The sequence below is a fragment of the Castor canadensis genome, chromosome 11, assembly GCF_047511655.1.
Source record: "Castor canadensis chromosome 11, mCasCan1.hap1v2, whole genome shotgun sequence".
Taxonomy (NCBI): domain Eukaryota; kingdom Metazoa; phylum Chordata; class Mammalia; order Rodentia; family Castoridae; genus Castor; species Castor canadensis.
In genome coordinates, this window is record NC_133396.1 from 8566662 (window position 1) to 8573916 (window position 7255).

Below are 7255 nucleotides of genomic sequence, written 5' to 3' on the forward strand. Positions count from 1 at the left end.
GGACATAATCAAACTATGGAAGCAATTCATAAATGGAGTGCTTGAAACCCAAGAAGGTTGGAGTTAGTCCCCTCTATGGAGGCTATTATAAAAACCGGGGAGAGAAGACCTCAGGGAGGAGGTGCTGAGAAGCAGTTCCTGGGAAGTATGCAGCAGGAGACACTGCTTTGGGGAAGCCTGGGTTAAATACTGGTGATGCCATGGACCATCTGAGAGGTCCTGCAAAATTGCTTTTCTCTTCTGTAGAGTGGGCTCATCATCACAATGTTATCTAACTGGGGTTGGTGGGAGGATCTCACCTAGTCTTCAAAATAGGGGATCAAATTATCCCTGCTTGCCCAGGACTGAAGGGTTTCTTGGGATGTAAGACTGTCAGTGCTGAAAACTGCTAAGTCCCAGGTAAAGTGGGTCACCTTGCTTTACCACAATCCTATAAGAGATGAGTACCCCATGTGACCCCATGTTTTACTATTAGAAGTTACAGTCGGTCATTACAACTTGGATTGTTATTTAGTGTCATACACACACAGTGTTAGTCAGTGTTTTGTCTCGCCATGGCAAAATACCTCAGGTAAACTACTTTCACTGAGTAAACCATGGCTCATGGTTTCAGAGTCAGCTGGCTCCATTTCAGTGTACCTGACTGAGACATCATGGCAGGGAGCTTGTGATGAAGCAAAGTGGCTCACCTCTTGGCAGACAGGAGGCAGAGAGAGGAAGAAGAATCTGGGGACCAGATACACACTTCAAAGTTACACCTCCAATGACCTGCTTTATCCAACAAAACCCCACTTCCTACTTTTCATCACTTTCCAATAGTGTCATCAAATTATGAATCCAGTGGGCATGGTGGGGCACACCTATAATCTCCATACTGGAGAGTAGAGGCAGAAGGATCACAAGTTCAAGGCCAGCTTGGACTGCACAGTGAGACCCTGTCTCAAAAACCCAAGGGCTGGGTATGCAGCTCAACTGCAGAGTACTTACCTAGCATGTGCAAGGCCCTGAATTTGATATCTAGCACCACAAACAAAAAAAGGAATCCATCATGAATTAATCCATTGATGAAGTCAGAGTCTTCATGATTCAATTGCCTCTCAGTGATTGAATTCGCCAAGCCTTCAACACATGAGCCTTTTGGGAGACACTTCATGTCCAAACCATCACACACACACACACACACACACACACACACACGCATCTCTTCCCACTACCCCCACTGACTTTGGCCAATAAAATGTTAGTCACTATGCTAGGAGCAGTAGCTTTGAGGTGCTTTGCAGTTTGGCTTGGTTTGGGCTCCCATGGTCCCTCCCTCCAAGAAAAGTATATCCCAGGTCACTCATATCCTTTCAGTTTTGGTTCCAGAAAAGCCACAAAGGAACTTTTCCCCAACTGTGGTGAACTGTGTTAATAATTACCTCCCTGCCTGTCCCCTCCATGCATCTCACTATCCTGAATCCACACCCCTTTGTGATGAGAACTTGCACATTTGTCAAGAGGGAGGAATCTCCTTAGTCTGTTTCTCCTCTCTCAACCTGAATCTGGGCTGGCCACCTTGTGACTTGTTTTAACCAATAGAATGTGGTAGAAGGAAAGTATGTGAATCCCAGAACCTCATCCTTCAGAGATCTTGCATATTGAACTCCTGCTCTTTTAGAACCCTGAGCCCACCATATTGTGAAGAAGTCAGTCTAACTTACCAGAGAGTGACAGGCTACATGCAAGAGGATGGAGGAGCCCCAGTATGTAGCTGGTACCACCTGTTGAGCAGGTGAGTGAGGCCGTGTGGGACTCTAGCCAGACAGGGGAGACCAGGCAGCCCAGCCAGAGAACAGCCCCATCAGCTGGAAGAATCATGAGTCATCAGTCCTTGATTGAAGCCACTTGGTTTAGGGTTCTTTGTGATGCAGCTACTGATAATTGGTTCAAGCTCAGCCAACGGCAACCCGAAGCCAAAGTGCTTGGTTGAGTCTCAGAAGCACATTTAACCTGGCCTGCAGAGGTAGGAATAAATGCCTCTCGTTGTAAGTAACTGAACACCCAGGAGGTTTGTTTGCAACACTACTGTGCCCATAGCTGATTAATACAGGAAGGTTCAAACCCAGGAAAGCCTGATTCCAAAGCTCTTAGCTTCACTACAATATGGGCTGTCATCCCATGAAATATCCCATAAATTTTTATCTCAGTGCTGAACTATATTCCCAGGCTCCCCAGAAACCCTTTTTCAAACGTAGGTCTCATTTTATAGTCTTCATGGTGGGCAGCCTTCTAGATTGTTAGAAAAAGAAGGGAATAAAGGTATGTGCCCCAAAAAGATGATGGGGGAGGGACTATTTTGTGACCTCTGCAACATTTCTCCTTAAATATAAATTAAAATAGCTTAGATCACACCCGGGAGCGCTGAGGTAGAGAGAAGAGGAAAAGATGTTCACATCTTCAGGGTAGGGAACTTGCAGGCCACATGTGACTAAAGGCCATTTTTTTATGAAGTTCAAAAACACAACGTGTGGTTTAGGGATACTTGCAAGTGTAGCAAAATCACAATGAAAACAAAGGGACAATGAACAAAAGCCAGTTGGCCTGACCTTCTGGGGAAGAGGGAGAAGAGTGACCATGAAGGAGCAGACAAGGAATGGCAAGGTCAGGACTGGCCAGGTTTAAGGTCTGGTATTGAATGATGGATTCCAGGTATTCATTTTACTATTGCACATAAGGGTGGCATCCTACAAGAAGCAGCATAAGATGTTGTCAGGCTGTGGACACTTCTGGGTTAGAATCCTGGAGTACCATTTACTGGGGACTTACCCAAGTGACTTAAACCCTCTGTGCCATAGTTGCCTTATCTGGAAGATAGGCACTGACGTCAACAGTACCTACTTACATGACCTCTTAGGAGGAAGGTCTCAAAGCAGTGCCTGACACCTAAGGGCAATTAATGCAGCATGCCCCACCTCAAGTGTAATTAATTGGATGATTCCTGTGCTTTTGTATATACCAACTATTATACAATGAAATAGATGGAGATGGGAAGGACACTAATTCACTAATTTAATGTGGATTAAGCATTTGGTTGGCTGTGCCCAGGTGCTCACATGGCCAAGAAATAAGGCCGTGAGTTACGTGGTTCCAGTGCTGTGGTTGGCTGCAAAGTGTGTTGTTATAAAAGTGCTCTTTTGCCCAAGTGTCATGAGCAAGGGTTGGAGAGGCTTCCTGGAAGAGGAAAGAGGTTTCACACTTCACTGCTTCAATCCCTCTCTGGGTGTGGACTGGATGTGGCCCCTGAGCCAGGTGCTCCCATCGTCTGCTGGCTCCTGGTGTGCCAGGTCAGTGGATTCCCGCCCCAGTGCCATGCATGGGAGGGATTGTCGTGTGCACGGGGAGGAGCTGGCTGTGGAGTTCAATAATTAATTTGCCACAATTAAGCCAGAGACTTCTGTCTCCAGCAGCAGATAAGCAAGCGTAGAGCTAACAAGGAGGCAGGGAGGGGTAGCTTTGACAAACCGGTTGTGAAGGGAAGGCCAGGCTGATTGAGTGTCGATAGGGCCTGTCATTGCTTTATTGTGGCAATAACGTTGGGGATCTAGGAAGGAAGGCGCCAGCTGTGGGCATAAGGCGGGCACCCTCAGCCAGGCTTCTCCAAGTCTGCTGGGCTACGAGGCAGGGCTTGGGGTTCCTGACTTCTGAGGGAGGCACCAGGACGGTCACCAGCTTGCCCTTTATTCCCTGTCTGGGTTAGAATCACCAGGGACAGCTGGAGTGTTGAGGTCTGACATCACCAAGGACAGGCAGCTGAAATGAAGAGGAGGCTCCTAGGCAGAGAAGGGGATCGGTCTATGGCAAATGGCTTCCCCTGGGAGGCAGGGAATGGTGCAGACAGCATTAGGGTAGACTCCAGAAGAACAGGGCTAACTAATCAGAAGAACTACGTCTACTAAGTGCTTGCTCTGTGCCCAGCATTGTGTGCTTTCTGCGATTTCACTAATTCCTGTAACCCACAGGTAGGCACTTTTATTACCACTTTATAGAGATGAGGAAACTGGGTCCCACAGAAGTTAAACACCTTGCCCAAGGTCACAAATGTCCTAGGTAACAGAGACAGGAATTGAACTTGACAGCCCCCTCTCACAGCCTGTCTTCTCAAGCTGTCCACCCATTGGTCAGCAGTTGGTCTTTCCGCTGATAAATTTTCTTTTTCTTTTCCTCTTGGTGGTATTGGGATTTGAACTCAGGGCTTCGTGCTTGCTAGGCAGGCAATCTACCACTTGAGCCACGCCTCTAGCCCTTGGTCTTTCCTCTGGAATCTTCCTTGGTCTTCTTGCCCTGCCGTTGATCAGCTAGCATGGACACACACATAGTACACACACACACAATACACAACATTCAAGCTCACGTCACATGTACGCCCACCACTGCATGTATGTACCACAGAAGCGTGTGCACACACACACACACACACACACCACTGCATGCATGCACACACCACACTATCACACATGCTTGAGTCATCCGCCCCCTCAGCCCACACACAGATCTCCAAGGAACTGGTGTGAGTGTAAATGCATTGCTGTTGCCTCCCGCCCTCATTTGCCCTGGAGGAGTGAGTAGATTCATGGAAGTTTAAGGACTGATTCCATCTGACAGAGTAGAGGGACCTGGCCTGAGGCCTGGGTTTCAAGACACAGGTTGGGAGAGCAGGACTTCTCAGGCTGAGCACTGTGACATTTGAGGCCAGTTTGTTCTTTGTTATGAGGTACTGTCCTGTGCACTGGAGGATGACTACAGCATAAGAACTGCTGCTCACTAAATGCCAGTAGTACTCTCTCCCAGTTGTGACCATCTAAAAGATCTCCAGGCATTGCCCACCTTTTCCCAGTGGTCAGGAAGGTGTGCAAAATTGCCTGAATAGAGACCCCTAGTACTGATCACTCTAAAAGTTTGGAGTCTGGCCAGGGGCTGGAAGCTCATACCTGTAATCATAGCTACTTGGGAGGCTGAGATCAGGAGGATCGAGATTCAAGGTCAGTGCAGATGAGGAGTTCTTGAGACCCCATCTTCAAAATAATCAGAGCAAACCAGTTTGCTGAGGTATGGCTCAAGCAGTAGGGCCCTGGCTTTGTGAGCTCCTGCTTTGCAAGTGTGAAGCTTTGAGTTCAAACCCCAGTCCCATCAAAAAAAAAAAAAAATTGTAGTCTCAGTCCTTTTGCATCTCTACTTGTCCCCGCCCTTCCCATCTGCTGGAGGGAGCCGGGACAACTGTGGAGAGACCATTTGCTTTGTAAGTCAGGAGGAAAGCAAGCCCCATGCCCTGTGTTACACTGCCTCTACAATGAGCACTTGATAATTTCCAGAAGCAGGCCACACTTCCGAGGGGTGGGGCATGACAGCTGAGAAATAGGACTTTCTTTGCATTCCCCTCAAGGCCCTAGTTCTCTGCACGGTCCCCAAATGGCCAGCAGTCCCTAGTCCACTCCAAAGGCGGGGACAAGCAAGGAGCACAAATACCCCTCTGTCCTGTCTCCAGAGGGAGTTTTTTCCCTCTGTCCATCCTCCTCCTCCCCTTTTAGGACAGCTTGGGTTTTAGCCCCATTGGTCCACTTGCATGGCCACCCCTTACCCACCCACTCCTGCTCACCACCCTCCCCTTCGCCTGGTGCACCTGACTTATTTATTTATTTATGGCTGGAGTACTTGAGCGGAGGGTTAGTTCGGTTTATTAAGTTTGCTCCCTTTCCTGCCTGGGAGTCTGGTAATGAGTAACCCTAGCGTGCTACAGGCAGCTGTCTCAGACAACCCGAGAGACACCACGGAGCTGCATAAGGGAGCATTTGTTCTGTCCCTGCTCAATAGTTCCTTGTGCAGGAGGCAGTGATGGGAGGGAGGGTGGAAGGGAGAGACGGAGGCAGAGAGGGAGAAAGAAACAGACACTAAATCTCTGCGTTTTGACAATTCCTCTCTTCTCTCCCACCACCACCCTCCCCCGACCTCTGCCGATGGTCATGGACTTGAGGTTTTTCAGAGTCCTCTCTCTGAGTCCATGGACCGGAGAGAGGCTCGTGCATACCTCCCGTGTGCTTTTGGTCAGTTGTAGATTACATGGAGCCCAGGGGCTGAATGTTCACATGGGAGAGGGTTAGGTGCCCTGTATGTCCTCTCACTGTGCAGATAGGCAAAATGCCCATTGTCCTCTAGGTCACTTAATGATCCAATAAATCTTTAGATATCTGTCCCCAACCTTGTAAGCCTGGATGTGCTATAAAGCTGTTTGAAAAGTGCTTTCATAAGTGTATTCTGAATCAACTTGTATTGTATTCATAAGTATATTCCAATCAACTTGGAACTCATTAGGACCCTACGTGATTTGGATCATTACATAGACCACAGAGACAGACCAAGACATACACATATGGCTTCCGGAGGCCTTGAGAGGTTTCTCAAGTGACAGTCATATTTACTCATTAGATGTGCAGGATTAGACACCTCCAGTGAACCAGCTGCTTGGCCAGTAGTGGGAACAAAATGAGCTACAGAATCAGCAGGGCAAGGCTATGTCCTCAAGTTGACAATGTGTTAAGGAAACAAGAAAGAAGAAAACAAGAATTTTCAGTTCTGTAAGGTAGGATGGGATACATACCATGGGGAAGTTTCCAGCTGAATAGCTACAGAGAGGAGAGGAAGAAAAGATCAATGTCTTTTGGGAGCAGGAGTGAAAACTCACCTTAGGAGGCCAAGTTGAAAGGCAGCCCCTCCCCCAGGCAAAGGGAAATGTTTTGCAGAGAGTTTGAGGCTGCAAGCACGGGGCACACTGGGGAACAATGAGGGGCTGGGTTGGAGAAGGCACAGGCAGGTGACTCACAACCCGCAGGAAATTTTAGGCAGATTTGTCAGGCTATGGCGTGCAAGGTACTTTGAAAGGGAGACACAGCCATGTGGAAACCAGTTAGAAGCAAATGTCAGCAGAACATGAGAAAAGACAGAATGGTCAGGGTGGTGATGCAGAGGCCAGTGGAGGGACGGCTTAGCAATTAATGCCATGTTTCAGAGGCAGAGTGGAAGTGGCCCTGACACTTGAAGACTGGATGACTGGAGGATAGATCTAGAGAAATGTGGTAATCAAGAGTGCCAGGGAAGGCTCAGAGGTAAGCAGCAAGACAAGTTGTTGATTTGGGTATAGAATTTGAGAGGCAGCAAGGGGCAGATATCTCACAACCAGTTGGAAATAGAGGCAGGGAGCAGGTGTGAGATCAGGGCTGCT